The sequence below is a fragment of the Macaca nemestrina genome, chromosome 19, assembly GCF_043159975.1.
Source record: "Macaca nemestrina isolate mMacNem1 chromosome 19, mMacNem.hap1, whole genome shotgun sequence".
NCBI classification, from domain to species: domain Eukaryota; kingdom Metazoa; phylum Chordata; class Mammalia; order Primates; family Cercopithecidae; genus Macaca; species Macaca nemestrina.
In genome coordinates this window covers 40,440,981-40,450,060 of record NC_092143.1, presented here as the reverse complement: position 1 = coordinate 40,450,060, position 9,080 = coordinate 40,440,981, and the positions used below count along the sequence as shown (strand labels likewise).

Genomic DNA, 9,080 nt, shown 5'->3' with positions numbered 1-9,080 from the left:
CAGAGCCAGCTTCTTTGGGTGAAGTAAGGTTTGTGGGTTTTATGGGAATCAAACCTGGAGGATTAGAGTTTTGGGTTTATTCATGTTAACAATAGGAGAGGAAATTAGGTAGGATGTCATATAGGGCAATTTCTCATCATACAGGAAGGCAATAAAGACCCTTTCTGGGCTGGAAAGAGGAGACTGGGGGAGAGAGAGGGGAGACAGGAGAGGGGTTCTCATTTGACCCACTTGTGGGGTTGAAATCAAGGTGTGGGGACAGTTGGGGTCAAAGACTGCTCAGATGCATTCAAGGATCTGGACACAGAGGATACACTTGCTCTTCCTTCTGTCTGGAAATCTTGGACACCAGCTCAGAGAGAATGACCCACACAAACAAACTATAAAGATTGAGCACAAATAAAATTTTCTGAGTTGTAGGCAAATGGCATCCCCACATTAAAATGGCACATGTGGGACAATGTGCATATCCATTGTTATGTTGCATGATCCATAGATGAACAGGAACCTGTCCACATCAATGGCAATGGTTATGTTATTTTTTTTAAGGCATAGTAGGCAATTTGCATCTTTTCTTGTGTTTCTTGGTTAGGTATCTAATCTCTCAAAGAAAATGGTTTTGGACAATTATATCTGATCACTTATGACTATGTCTTCCTTGCCCAAATGTTGTCAATAAAATTTCCCATTTCTTGGCCCAGCATTCAGGCCTCCAAAGTTTAGCCTCTGCCTTCCTGCCTGACTTCATCTTCTATTCCTTCTCCTTAGACAGTGCCTGCTGTAACAACATAATATAAACTGAGTGTCTTAAACAACAAATATTTATTTCTTACAGTTTTGGGGGCTGGAAGTCTGAGACCAGCGTGCCAGCAGGGTTGGGGTTCAGTGAGAGCTCTCTTCCTGGTTTATAGACAGTCATCTTTTTGCTGTGTCCTCACACAGAAAAAGGAGAGCTCACTAGCTCTCTGGCTTCTTCTTTTTTTTTTTTTTCTTTTTTAGAGACAGGGTCTTTCTATATTGCTGAGGCTGAACTCAAACTCCTGGACTCAAGCAATCCCCCTGTCTTAGCCTCCCGAGTAGCTGGGACTGCAGATGTGTGACACCGTACCTGGCTTCTGGCCTCTTCTTATGTCAATGAAAAGAGTCAAACTGTGTAAAACATTTGAAGAGATTTACTCTGAGCCAAATGTGAGGACCATGACTCATGACACAGCCTGACGTGGTCCTGAGAACATGTACCTAAGGTAGTTGGGTCACAGCTTAATTTTATACATTTTAGGGGGACAGAAGTTACAGGCAGACATCTATCAATGCATGTAAGGTGCACGTTGGTTCAGTTTGGAAAGGCAGGACAACTCCAGGTGGGGTAGGGCGAAGTGGGGGGCTTCCAGGTCACAGGTGGTTTCAAAGATTTTCTGATTGGCAATTGGTTGAAAGAGTTGATTCTCTCCTATATCGGGAAAAGACCTGGACGGGGAAGGGGATTCTCTAGAGAGTACTTTTCCCCACAAGAGGCAGCTTTGCAGGGCCATTTCAAACATGTCAAATAAATAAATTTTAGGGTAAAATACGGTGATTTCTTTCAGAGCCTGTTATTTATCATGTGATGCTATACCAGAGTCAGGTTGGAATTTGGTATTGCTGCAAAAAGTCTGTTTTGTCGATCTTAAGATCTCTGTTTTAATGTTAGCACTGACCATTTGTGCCTGAATTCCAAAAGGAGGAGGGTATAATGAAGCATGTCTGACTTCCCCTTCCTGTCATGGCCTGAACTAGTTTTTCAGGTTTACTCTGGAATGCCCTTGGCTGAGAGGAGGCTTCATCAGTCGATTGGGGGGCTTAGAATTTTATTTTTGGTTTACACTTCTAAGAACACGAATCTCATTCATAAGGGCTCCACCTTCATGACCTAATCATCTCCCAAAGGCTCCATCTTCAAATACCCTTGCTTTGGGATTAGCATTTCAACCTACAAAGTTTGGGGGGATACAAACTTCAGTCCATTGCAGATAGACTACTCTCAGTTAAATGGAACTCAGCAGTTCTTGAATGCACTACCCCATCTTTTTGCCTTTACTTAGATTGTTTCTTCTTCCTGGACTGTCTTTCCCCCATTTCTATCAGGCTTAAATTCCACTTTCTCCATGAAGTCTTCCAACTTTCCAGACTGGAAGTTAGCCTCCCACAGCACAGTGTCTTTACTTCTGTTACAGGATTTTCAAAATGTACCCATTTGTCATTTTCTGAGTGTAAGACACATACCTGATTGTTAATTTCTGGAAGGCAAAGACTATGTATGTCTTTCTTTCCTTCTTTTTTTTTTTTTTTTTTTTTTGAGGTGGAGTCTTGCTCTGTCTCCAAGGCTGGAGTGCAGTGGTGCAATCTCAGCTCACTGCAACCTCCGCCACCTGGGTTCAAGCATTTCTCACGCCTCAGCCTCCCAAGTAGCTGGGATTACAGGTGCCTACCACCATGCCCAACTAATTTCTTGTATTTTTAGCAGAGACAGCATTTCACCATGTTGGTCAGGCTGGTCTTGAACTCCTGACCTCAAGCAATCCATCCACCTCAGCCTTCCAAAGTGTTGGGATTACAGGCCTGAGCCACTGCAGTCAGCCATGTATTTCTTTTAAAGTCTCCATGTCTCTAATAGCACTGGGCTCAGGGCCCTGCATGCTCAAACACTCAATGAGGGTCTGCTGAATTGACTGTCTTTCACAGATGCAGACACACATGGGGAACACATATATTTTCAGACTAAGTCTTCTACTATCTGGGAATGTTAGGGCAAGAAGAGTAAAGATGTCATGATCTGGCAGGAGCTGAGGCTGAGCTCTAAAGGGAGAGGAGGGGAGGGGAGGGAGCCAAGAGATGGCTGGTAGGGTTTGCCATTTGAGTAGACTTGTCTTTAGGTTGAGTTGCTTCAAAGTTCTAGAGCCAGAGACTAAGAAAAAAAAAGCTGGGAGTTTTTCCATCACACCCATGCTTCTGTACTATGCAGTCAAATTTGGTGAGCAGGCAAGGGGTGTGAGCTGGAGTGGGGGTAGGTCCCTTGGGAACTGGGGAATTTGCTCCTAACTCTTGGAAATTCTCCAGAGTAGAGAAAATCAGTGTCCTTTGTATTATCCTAAGGTTTAACATGTGGTGAGATTTCAAGGAGTCCAGGGACGAAGGTCAAGAACTCACTATTCAAAAAAAAAAAAAAGATAAAATACTATTTTCTGAAATACTTGTTCTCAGCAGTAGTCAAAGAACTGTAAATCCAGACAACGAGGTTGTCCCTCTCTGCCTTGTATTTTGTCCATGTGTGTGTGAGGTACGGGCTGTTCCTTTGTGCATTTTCTTTTATTTACTTTGAATCATAAATTTTTTCTTTTTAATAAACATCAGGGGAGAGCACACACATAGTCCCCTACTACCATAAATTATGCAGTTGAGTTTCCCACATTTGGGATAATCGCAGGGGTCAGCACATTCAGAGTGCAATGGATAAGCCTCGCCCTGGGAAAACCACCTTCGTGATCGTGATATCTCCTATGCCAGGTGCTTTGTGCATTTTAATACACAAATGTAAAAGTGATAGAAACTTGGCCACCTTGACTGCCTATTTTAAAAGCTGTCTATTAAAAAAACCGGTATCTTCTTTGATCTAGCAATTCTACCTCTAGAAATTTGTCTTTAAGAAAAGGATAAATTGTGCATTTATAATAATGCATAAAAATCTGGCAAACATGTTCATAGCAGTCCACTTTTTAATAATAATATATATATCCTAAATATGATTATAGGAATTGAATAAACAGACATTCTTACCGTAGAATACTCTGAGGTTGATAAACATGATGGTGAAGATGTTGAGCAGTTTTCCTTAAAAGCAGTTCTCAATTCACTGCTGATTTGTGGAAATGTGCACTGTCCATACCAGGCAGCAATTCTAAGCTGTCTCAAGAACTGAGGCACAGATTCCTTTAACTTTGTTTTTTTTGAGACAGAGTCTCACTCTGTGGCCCAGGTGGGGTGCAGTGGTGTGATCTCGGCTCACTGCAACCTCCACTTTTTGGAGTAGCTGGGATTACAGGCATGTGCCACCATGCCCAGCTAATTTGTGTATTTGTTTTTTAGTAGAGATAGGGTTTCACCACATCGGTCAGGTGAGTCTTGAACTCCTGACCTCAAGTAATCCGCCTGCCTTCACCTTTCAAAGTGCTGGGATTACCAAGCATGAGCCACTGTGCCCGACCAGATCCCTTTAACTTAAACTGCCCTATGGCTTTAACTTAAACTGCCCTTGGTTCAAGTTTTGCTGAGGCCAGAATGAGCAGAAGGTGGGAGTGGGTCTAGGTATTGAAGCTCCTGGCCCCCCATTTAGGGAGCTGGGTTTGTGCACAGGTGTTGAGTCGGGAGGTGCTGCAGGATTGGCTTCTCCCAGGGGCAGCTCTAGGGGGAGTCTCTGGTCTTTACCTTTGGTGGTTTTTTTTTTTTTTTTTTTTTCTGTATCTAATCCATGGAGGAAACCGCATGGACATCAGACTGACTCTGACCTGCCGAATGTTAGAAGGGTAATTCTGGACGTGGAAAGACGCTCAGTATCCATTGTCGAGTGAAACAAGCAGTTAACGAAACAGAAACAGCACAGTGCAGTATTGTTTTATTTTTTCTTGGTAGACGCATTATCTGTATCTGCACCTACACCTAAACTTTTTTATCTAGATACAGGTAGAATAACAACCAGAAAAAAAGTTTTTCAAATGTTACTTGTTGTTTCTGGGTTGTGGAAATGCAATAATTTTCAATTGTGTTTATGAGTCCTTAAACATTTTGTTTACTCTCTTTTTTGTTATAAAAATATATATATCAGTTGTTTAATGAAAATTTACAAAGAATAATGATCTCCGGGGAGCTCTGCCTCTGATTTCCTTTTCTCTGCCCATTGAACTGTAACAAGTAACTCCTGATTCCAGGGCCCCATACTGACCGGGCATCTGGGAATGTCATGAAGCAGGTGGGCTTTGAGGAGCTGACTCTGTAGGGAGAACTCTGATGGGAGGAAGGCCATGCCATGCTGAGGGGACAGCATGGGCGAGAAAAGGGAATGGCCCACTGTGGACAGTGAGTTAATTCCAGGCCTTTATGGGCGCTGATGCTGAGTGCAGGTATCTGAGATGCTTCATAGGAGAAGGCAGCTAGGCACTCACTTACTGCCTTCCATGTGGATACAGGGAACTGCCTTTAATTGTTCTTTTACTCTTTTTCATTTGAAAGTCTTGTCCTCATGAAAGGAGAGGTTCGTGGAGGGCAGAAATTTCTTTTGAAAGTCCCTCAGTAAATTTCCCAGTGCTGGGCAGAAGGGATGGCAGTGGATGTCTGTTGGCGAGACTAGAAAGGACTTGAGTTGACACTGACAGGCAGAAATATATGCCACCCTGAAATATGTCAGCCTAAAAGATGGCTTCTCAATGGAAGGCAATGGAGAAGAAGCAGATACAAAAAATGCTCTCTGTCTTGCCCTCTCCCCAGTCATTTGCCTAAAAGCAGAACATAAATTTGTAAAGGGGTCCCTGTTCCCCTTCCTACTAGTTAGGACAGAAATTAATCACTGAGGACAACACTAGACCCATATTAGCCCGGATATAGCAACAGAGAAACCCACATACAAACCTTAGTTAGCCCTGATGTTCCATTATTTTCTCCATATATTTGCCTTTCCACAATTTGCTGCCCCTTGAAACTCAAGGTTTTTTTCCTTTGTCTTGTCACTTCTCTAAAAATTTATCGTTCTTTTGTTAAGGTGTTATATAAGCCTAAGTTCTAACCCTGCTGATTTACTCATTGATGGGTACTGCCATGTGAAGCCATGATGCTGATGCACCTGTTAATAACCTGTTTTTCTCTTGTTAATCTATTTCTTCTTAGTCTAATTTGCAGGGCCCCAGCTGCAGAACTCAAGATGGCCAGAACAAGAGATATTTTCCCTCCCCTACAGCATGAATTCCATTAAGGTAGCTTTAGGGAATAGCTCCCTGTCTCTTGTTTTGGTCTGTAGGAAGTTTAGAAGATGGCTAAGCTGGTTGTGGTGGTTCATGCCTATAATCCCAGCACTTTGGGAAGCTGAAGAGGGAGGAATTTGAGACTAACCTGGGCAACATGGCGAGACTTCTGTCCCTACAAAAAAGAAAAAATTATCCAGGTGTGGTGATGCATGCCTGTAGCCCCAGCTGAGGTGGGAAGCCTGCATAAGACCAGAAGTTTGAGCCTGCAGTGAGCCATAATTGAGTCACTGTACTCCAGCCTGGACCACACAGTGAGACCCTGCCTTGAAAAAATAAAAAGAAAGAAAGAAAGAATGAAAGAGAATGGCCTATTTAAATAATTATTTCCTCTGAAGCTGTTTTTACTAGAGGCATGAGAGTTCTTATGAGTAATTCGGTACACATAGTAGTTGATATGGTTTGGTCTTGTGTCCCCACCCAAATCTCATGTCGAATTTTAATCCCCACATGTGAGGAGAAGGACCTAGTGGGAGGTGGTTTGATCGTGGGGTGGACTGGATTTCCCCCTTGCTGTTCTCATGATAGTGAGTGAGTTCTCATGAGATCTTATCATTTAAAAGTGTGTAGCACCTCCCCCTTCTCTCTCTCTTGCTGTCATGTAAGATGTGCCTTGCTTCCCCTTTGCCTTCCACCATGATTGTAAATTTCCTAAGGCCTCCCCAGCCATGTGAAATGGTGAGTCAGTTAAACCTCTTTTCTTTATAAATTACCCAGTTTCAGGTAGTTCTTTATAGCAGTGTGAATATGGACTAATAGTTAAATTTAGCTTATAAATAATTTGCTTTTTATTCATCAGAATAGATTCAGGGATATCTATAAGATAAAACAACTCAAACTCACTTGCACACTGACATGCTTCTTGCCTGGGAGGCTGTGGGCCTACTGAGAATTATATTTAAGTGAACCACCCTCACTGATGTACCTGGATAGTTAAATTACTCACACACTTATCAAATGTTCCTCTATCTGCCAAACCAGGAACAAAGAAAACAGGCAGGTACTACTTGGGGGTCTTTTCAAAATCCGGCTTCTCCTTGGAAACGCACTCTAGGTCCCTGCCCTGCCCTCACGTGTGATGGGGTGGGGGTGGTTGGCTCTGAGGTACACGTGTGAGATGGGAATTCCATGCGGGCAGCTTTAGAGAATGGCTTCTCCCCTGTTAGGAGCCCACAAACCATGCTGGAGTGAGTATGCTCAGAGGGGAGACACAGGAAGGGAGATGGTGCCTGGGCGCCTCTCCTCAGCTCCCAGAGTCATCCCCTGTGGCAGCCGAGGGCCTCTCTCACTGCTCCCTGACCAGGCAGGGAGACTTGGAGGGGGCCGTTATTTTTGCAGTTTGTGAACTTACTTTATTAGTTGGGGATGATTTCCCAAGGACTTGAAAGGAACGTTTGAACATAGAAACCTGCAGGAGGGATTAGCAGTCCTGGCATCCCAGGAGAGAAGGTAACAGCCCCTAACCCTGCTGCCTCACAGTTAGGCCCTGGAGGGCATATTGGCAATGGGAACATTCACTCCAGACCGTCAGTGTCCAACTCTCTGGAGGTCAAAGCGAGTCCTGCTCTTTCCCTAGCAGTCGCTTCGCTGCTCTCCTTTGTCCTGCCCTGAGGTCCTGAAGCCCTTGGACACAACTGTGAGGGTTTTAGGAATGTTTTTGTTTTCCTGACACCAGAGAAGCCTGTTTTAAACTTGCAAAATGACAACTTAAAAAAAAGTGCTGATGATTGGCAGATGCATGAAGCCCTGAGACCAAAACTATATTCACCTGCCAACCCACATACCATCCAAGACTAATTTTAGCTACAGTCTCAGTTTTAACCCTGTCTTCAACCGAGAAAGTGGTTGTCAAACTCCTCCTGTGCTGGGCTTGGAACCAGAGACCAGTGAGGCTGTGATCTTGCAGACATCCAGCACTTCCCTTTGCCCCAAAGCAATCTAAAAATGTTGCTCCAACACCGTATCTATCCAGTGGGCCATCTAGCATATAGGTAACTCAGCCATGGCTGAGAACGAAAATAAACAAACAACTTTGCTGTTAGCTATCATTTCTCACACACACACACACACTCACCTGCACATACACTAATTCACACACAAACATAGACACACATACATGTACCACACTCACCCATATCCACCACCCCCTCTCCACTCCTCAACACTGACATGTTTCCACGCAGGCAGTGTGATGCAATGGAAAGATCCTTGACTTCAGAATTAAACCAAAGTGACCATGTGATTTTGGGCATATTAGCTAAAGTCTCACAGGCTCCATTTCTTTCTTTCTTTTTTTATTCTTTGAGATAAGGTCTTGTTATGTTGCCCAGGCTGGATCACAGGCATGATCATAGCACACTGCAGCCTTGAACTCCTGGCCTCAAGTGATCCTCCTGCCTCAGCCTCCTGAGTAGCCAGGACTACAGTTGCGTGCCACAGTGCCTGGCTCCTCAGTTTCTTAATCTGCAAAAAGGATGCAAATACTTACTTTATAGGATTTTTGTGAGGGCTAGAAAGAAGTGAACTAACATATACAGGCAATGTGCTAAATGGGTACATACTACCAAAAATGTTTGTTCCTTTATACCCTACCTTCCCCCAGAGTGTATAGTCTACACTCTCACACACACAGTAATACTCATACACTATAGAGTATTATTTCTCAAAAGTATGCCCATTCTCCTATCAAGACCCACCATCTAAATTTAACGCAGGGAAACCACTGCCCTCTCTCTTCCTATTGCTCACATGGAAAGTATCCTGGAATTCTTTGACTACTGACCCCCAATTGAGTGAAGATTCTCTGATAACCAAGCCTGATACGCTGAGTTTTCATTCTCACATCTCCTGTATTCTTGACAGCTGCAGAGCAGGTACGTCGATGGTGAGAGATGGGACTGTGATACAAATCATTAAAACCCCGATGTCTGAATGCTGATGGCTCTTTCTGGGCCTCTTAATGTGAGATCTGAAGAGGAAAAAACGGTGAGAGTATGTCTCCACTCCTTCTCAAGAGGCTTGGGGCCCACAGGT

General features: G+C 43.7%; 1 non-coding gene across 1 annotated transcript; it reads right to left on the bottom strand.

Moving 5' to 3' along the window:
• Positions 1-3,387: 3,387 nt before the first annotated feature.
• On the bottom strand, positions 3,388-3,551 carry LOC112427981 (U1 spliceosomal RNA). Its single transcript, XR_003019773.1, has one exon. It is a non-coding gene; the product is annotated as a U1 spliceosomal RNA (small nuclear RNA).
• Between the last annotated feature and the right edge of the window lie 5,529 nt (positions 3,552-9,080).